We start from the raw sequence: 7,322 nt of genomic DNA, 5'->3' as shown, positions 1-7,322 counted from the left end.
GGCTAGGAGCTGGAACCAACTTCCAAGGGAAGTGGTGCTGGCCCCTACCCTGGGGGTCTTTAAGAAGAGGCTGGATGCCTACCTGGCTGGACTCATTTGAGTCCCGTTTCTTGTTTTGGGGTTTTGTTGTTCTCTCGCCCTGGCGGGGGGTCGGGCTAGAAGATCTACTAGGTCCCTTCGGACCCTAAATCTATGAAACTATGAAACTATAGTTTTTGAAGCTGTTCTCCTGAGCAGAAAAGAAAGGGATCTCATGTGTGTAGCCATTTTATATAACTCTGAGAGGTTGGGACTTCTGTGATGTTTTGGCAGCAGGAGGCTTTGGATGGGGGCTTCAGCTTGGCAGTGGAGAGAAGCAGCAACAGCAACACTGAGGTAGGAATGGTGATCGCAGCTACAGTAGTGGTGGTGTCATGGGCCAGGTTGGAAGCACTCGGTGCTCAGAGTTAAGCTCTTTAAAAGCAGCCCTATGCCCCAAAAAGTTGCTGATCCCTGAGCTAGAGGATGTGGTACTCAGACAGCTGTTGCTCTGGAAGGGAGCAGACCTTGGGTTCTAGCTTGGGCCTTTGGTCCCAATGAGGCAGACACTTTCCCACTACCCTGCCTTCCTTTCATTTGTTCAAATAACTGTTAAATGCAATGTGCCAAGGCCCCACTTCAGAAGTAGAACTGGATAATGCCTACGCTGTAGTGAGGTGATTTAGAGAACTGTGCTGAGAAGTTAGAAAGACAAACCCCTTCTGGGGAAAGGTGGCTTAACACTCAGGATCTCCTGCTTTCAGGGCAAGTGAACCTAACCACTTGGCTATTGGGCTAAAATGTGGGAGAGCCCTGCTCTTTCTCCAGTTTTCTAAGACTCACAAGCATGCATCCATGTACCTGTATGGCATACTGTGCATCCTTAGTCTATGCATACGTGCTTATGTGACCCCTGCAAAGGTACCAGAATTGCAACCTGTGAGTAAGTGCTAAAAGCACCACTCACATAGCTGAAAGCTGTCATTTAGGCATGTAAATGAGAATGCTTTTTGTAGCTGTTTCAACTTCCAGAGGTTTCACCATTCCCATTGGGAGAGTCTTCTACACAAAAAGTTTTCATATTTAGACATGCTTTGGTGGGCCTACAGAAAAATGGCCAGGTCATCATAGTGATTCATCCAGTCAAGCTGTAAGGCACATTAATTGGCAAAGGAAGATTACTCTGGGGCTGTACATATTAGTAGGAAAGATGGCTTCACTGTACAGGACTATAACCTGGCACCTTTCACCAAAAGTACATTTGCTAAATAAGATATATATTGATATATTTTAAATAATCTATGTGATCTCAGTAGATGTTCTTTTTTCACTCACCATTCAGGACCATAAACTATGATATACTGGTGCAGGGAACACTGGGTAAATGATTACCGGTTCTTGACAGTGTTATTCTATTCATTATAAATGACGTTTGTAGCAATAAAATTGGTGACACTAAGCATGGCAAATATTAATAGCACTGCTAATTATATTACAATAAATTAAGTTTATGGCCTTGCAAATAGCTTTTATTAAAGCAGATGAGCATCCATATCATATCATGTTTGACAGGATCATATAAATCAAACTAAAAAAAACACAGAAACAAATACAAAAACCTGGAGAAAGTTCCATGCAATTCTTTCCTCAAAGTACATCATGACGCTATATGGAGTTGCATCAGGTGGCCTTCTCAATCTGTAATGAGTACAGAAGCTGAGAATGAATTAGCCAAATGTTCAGATTGTTCATAGATAATGAAAATTACCTGCTGCTCCTACAACACTGCTTAATGCACATAAAACTCTCACTACTGAAGCAGAGAAGGAATGATTTACATGTGTCAGTTTCTGTTTTTGCTAAAGGAAGAAAGCTGTAGGAAGTGGTGCTTAAATTTTTTAGGACATGTCTATTTTGTGTGAGAGCGCACTACAGTTCCTTGGTGGTGTTCATTCAGCACTAATGACAGTCTTGTTTAAAGGAACGTTTCCCAAGTCTAGCAGGCTGCATTGTTTGTTTACTAAATTTTCAGAAAGAAAGATAAAGCACAGGACTAAAGAGCAATACCTGGGTTGCCACAACTCTGTGCCCATTGGTGCTTCATTTTTGCTTCTGTTTAGGTGAGGATCATGTTGTTCACTTTTGAGCAATATTGCTCATAAATCACGAATACAATGTAAAACATGGGGCAGACACAGAAGTAGGTGGAATTCCAATGAATTCAGAAGAGCTGCAACCATTAGGACTGACTTGTATTGGTACTATATGCCTCCAATAGGTGGTTAGGACAGGCAAAGGAGAGAAAGTTGAGTAGGGGGACTTTTATTGTGGCTTGGGGGAACCAAGATGACCATATTACTTAGAGATGGGGGTTTGTCGTGAAGTTCTGTGCAACCATGGTGCAAATACTAGGCAATTGGAGTCATTTAAGTTCTCCCTGCTAGCTTCAAATCTGCGGTAGTCAGCTCTAGTCTAGACACTTGCTTAATACTTTCAGCACATTGCAGCTTCAGCCTTCTTGTAGCTTCAGCCCTGCCCCAGTATTCCAGAGTACTTTCTATTTAGAAAAACCTTTTTATTTAGGTTTATACTTGAATATCAGGTTGAGCTTGAAAATGCTATTGAGGTATGTGAGGTTCATGTGCTTCCTGCTTTCCCTCTGTAGCATGAAATGTGTTTATGTTCTGTATATAGTGTCATGGTTGCTCTTTGTTCTTAAGAACCTTTATATTTTCTCTCTCTCTCTCTCTCTCTCTTCAAAGAACCACCAGCTTTTCAGTCACCAACTATGCCATTAAAGGAAGAACAGGCAGACAACTAAGGCATCAAAATATTATAAGTACATTTTAGTAGCTCTGCAGTGTGTCAAAGAAATGAAGAAGTAAGCATTTTCTAATTTTCTAAGAGGAGTCCTGTTTGCTTCTTCATATGAATTCTCACATCACCACTAGGGTAGCATACAAAGAGGAAAAATACAGGGAGCTCCCAGTAGCCAAAGAAAGAACATGACTCTTGGACTAGGGTCAGACATTCAAAAAGCCCAAGCCTAAATTGATTCACTCTTTGCAGGTTAGTCTAAGCTGTGCAGCTTAAACTGATTAATAACTGGACATTCTCTATTAAATCAGGAAACGCAGCCACATGCCTGCAGTGGCTCAAGCCAGAAGCTGGGGAGCACTAGAGCACGCCTGCCAGCCACTGCCAAGAGAACGGAAGAGAGAAGCCCTCCAAGGCTCTCACCCCTCCCTGCTGGAGTGTGTGGTGGGTGGGGCATGACCAGGTACCAGCCCGGGCTAGCACAATACACTTCTGTCAGACTGAGGAGTGGAGATGGGGAAAAGTCCTTTCTCTGAAGCAAGCATGTATTGAACACAGCAAAGCGTACAACAGGGAACTACCAAAAATCTTAGCCTTAGCTAAGATGCAGCACAGTAAAACACAGCATATACAAATGAATCTAACTTAAAATGTAAACCAGGAAGACAAGAATTAGTTTTACTAATCCTGAGGGCAGAGTTTCTCCTTATAGCCAGGTATCTAGGTTGTAGCCATATTGGTCTAGAGAAAAAGGCAATTAGGACTTGTAGTAGAGACGATATCTTTTCAACAAGATTTTTGCAAAAAAAACTCTTTAATTGCAAGCTTTTGGGCACAAACACTCTTTATCAGGCATTGGAGAAAAGATTGTAAACATTCTCCTTACAGCCAGGCATTCAGAGGCTTTGTTTAGGTATTCCCACATGTTCTCCTTTATAATGTAAATGTAGCTCTGTGCATTCTTTGGTGAAACCATCTGCAACTTCCATTAACTACATCTCTACCAGGTGTGATGATTGTCAGGTCTTTGTCACCTCTCAGTCTGGTCCTGAAGGCCTTAGCTCTGGGCTCACATATCCAGGGCTTGGATCTGCACACAGGGAACTATCTTGCCTCTGTCCCTCCACTCCAGGACACACTGTGGAATTAATCCCCTCCCTGCCTGGGTACAGGCAAGCTTCAGAGACCCCCTAGGGGTTCTGAGGAAGAGAGGAAACAGAGGAAGGAATTAACTCTGTCCCTGCTTGGATGTAGGCAAGCTTTGGAGATGTAGCTGAGGCTGGAAAACCCCAGTTGCAATCCCCAGGGTTTCCTAGTGTAGCAGGAACTGAAGTAATGTAGCTGAGGTTAACAGAGAGTGTAATAGTAGTAAAATATAACCATGTTCATTTTGTTCTGTAAGTAACTTGAAAACTGCATTTTGTATTCTTTTACTTGATATAAGTAACTGAACTCTGTATGCTCTTTTTTGAATGAGTGTATGTGAAAGGGTGAATGGTGAGAGAATGGCATAGAGATAGTAGAAGAAAATGTAACTGTTTACGTAAGCCACAAGGTGTCAAATGTAAGTTACCAGTCAGTAAACTAATTAATGGATGGCTGAAGAATCCCTTTGAGGCCTAGGGCACAAACAATAACAATAATGAGGAGAGAGGCGCACATCCTGCCAGATAGGCAGCAAGGACACACCAAGGCCAAGATACCAACTTTTATAACCAAATTGACCTCGGGCTGAGACAAGCAGAAGACGAATGAGGAACAACTGCAAAAACAGAAGCTGGGTATGGAAAAACCCCAAGGCACTGAAACAAAGGATGCCAATCCCTATAAAAGAGGACTTTGAAAATGTCAAATTGGGTGAGTCTCTCTCTCCACTGCTGTTTCTTCATAGCACAGTTGTGTCTTTTCACCCTGCTCTAAACTGCTATCTCCAGGATCTCTCTCATAATAGCCACCCTGCTTGGTATCTACATCTTCTCTCAATAAGGCCTGGGCCAGTCACCCAGTGCTATTATTGAACAACTGCTGCTGGTAACTATAATTCCTGAAAGAATGAAATGGTTATTTTGTGCTTGTGTGTGCCTCTGTGTAATGATGTGCATGATGATGTATGTGTGTCTATATGAGTGGTGTGTCCAAATAGCTATATCTTATTTATGTAATCAATAAATGTGGCATTTTGCCTTATCCCCCCTTTATAAGGTCTTGCTCTTGATTTGGCAATTGGAATTTAAAGTAACGCTAGTGGAGGGGAGGTGGGAAGAGGGGACAGAGGGAGGAATTTGCCTCAGGAGTCATGGGAGACTAGTGTCTGGCTACACCCTGCCTCTGCTCTGGCTAGAGAGCAGAGGGGAGGGGCCAGCCCAGCTCACTGGAGCAGAGAGCAGAGCTCCACCCAGCCCAGAGAGCATGCCAGGATGTGGGGGGAGTCTGGTTTAACTTAACCCAGTAAGGGGTCTCAGACAGACATTGCATAAACCAATTTGAACCAAATCAGTTAAGTCTAATATTATATTGAACCAGGTTTATCTCAACCCAGTTTCAGCCATTTTCAGACTGGTTTATGTGAGCAGAATATCTGTTCTGTTACAGGTTTAAGCCAGTTTCTGATCACTTAAACCAGTTTGTGTAATGTCTGTTCCTAGCCTTGAGGTTTGACCTAAAGTGTTGGTAATAAACAACATGTACCAGTAGCAACAACATTTTTGATCTTGGGGAACAGCTGAATTCTGAAAATTTCAGTTGAGTCTAATCATAAATGTTTCCACCCCTGTTTGCCATCTGTAAAATAGGAATAATAATTGTCTACTTTGTAGTGCTATTAGAAGAATAGCTAAGTCTTGCAGGGTTCTCAGAAAAAGAATAGTTTTAAATGTTATAAAATATTCCTGGGTATGGTATTCTTCTTCCATTCCAGTTCTAATTTGTGCATTTTTGCTTATGTATTGCTAAACAACTGCCAGTTTACATGCCTGAGGTGGCTACATTCCAGCAGTAAGGATGATGATTTTTGCATGCTTCCAGAATAATTTCCTTGGGTGTAAATTGCTACATAAATGCAGAAATTATTCATCTTTTTAGTGTTACTTACTGACTTTACTCTTCTGACTCCTGAGAGGACATGTTTATTCTGTGTTTTCACCTGGAATAATTCAATTAGCAGTTTCTCCTACTCAGAAGTTTCTGGTTAATCCTTGACTGGGCTTCTTTGGATGGACAAAATACATTCTAATTATATTCCTGCCAATAATCGGGCTTCAGTAGTTTCAAAAGAGAGAAATTTCTGATTGGCTGGGTTAAGTTATGATTAAAATCTAAGGGACACTTTGCTGTTGATATAGCACAAATATTTAAGTTGTATAAAATAAAGGTCAGTGAAAACTTAAATTATAATGTTTCTATGATTATTCAAAATTCAAAAGAAAACAGATGCTATTTTAAACAATTCCTCCTAAAGTTTCTGCAGTGGAAATATTTCAGTGCTATTTTGCTTCATGAGAACCAGATATTAAAAACTGGATACAGAAATGGTACTAAATAGTTCATGTTCATTATACAAATATTGAGGGAAATTGACTAGAATAAACATTAAGCCAAGTAGGGTTGAAAAAATGCTTTTACATTTATCAATCCATGGATGATGACATTTTTTAAAATGTGCTTTTCGTTGAATCCTTTTATTCAGATTTAATTTTAAAATAGTATTTGAAGGCCAAGGGTCCTGAACTCAGGTATATAAAGAGGATAAAATGAAAACTTAGAAAAGTTCATGTTAGAAATGAATAACCAGAAATGCAGAGTTTTTCCTTTGCCAAACTGAGTTTTTTTAATGTCAGTTTTATACTTCCTTTACTTTTAAATTAAGCACTTCCTTAGTGTAGGACACATTGGCTTTGATGTTTCATTTTTCATGACCTACTGATCTTTGGTGGAATCCCTTTTCATCTCTGAACCCTTTTCACCCATTTGATCAGAGTAATTTTCAGTCTCACTGGGGTCAGGGACCTGCTGCTAGATAAAATCAGACTTTTTTTGCATTTATATGAAAGTCTTGGTAGGCCAACTGTCTTCATCTCTCAACAAAAGGGAAATAAGTCAGAGTTTATTTATAGTTCTTTGTTCTTCCCTTTTGTTGGGCAGTAAATGGCCCAGATTTTTAGAAGAATTCCCTGATAAAGAAAAGAGCACAGATGTCAAATAAATTCCATTCTAAGGATCTGCATCTAGAATTTTCGTTGAGTTAATTATAAAGATAGGGACCACTATTCTGTCCCTGTCTTTACTATTTGCCAATCCCTCAGGAGTGCTGTTAGGCTTAATTAACAGTAATAATTAACTCTTGGAATTGTACTGTCATTCTAGTACATGGAGCTCCATAATAAAAGGATTTTATTACCCTTTTATCTAGATAAAAGGATCTATAAAACTGTAAAGTAATATTTGGGTCAGAAGGTATCTCTAGTTAATCTAACCTCTTCACTCCTCCC

The sequence above is a fragment of the Gavialis gangeticus genome, unplaced genomic scaffold (genome assembly GCF_001723915.1).
Source record: "Gavialis gangeticus isolate Ggan-Ray unplaced genomic scaffold, GavGan_comp1, whole genome shotgun sequence".
In the NCBI taxonomy this organism is placed as follows: domain Eukaryota; kingdom Metazoa; phylum Chordata; order Crocodylia; family Gavialidae; genus Gavialis; species Gavialis gangeticus.
The sequence above is the reverse complement of the archived record's forward strand: the minus strand, read 5'-3'. Positions refer to the sequence as shown.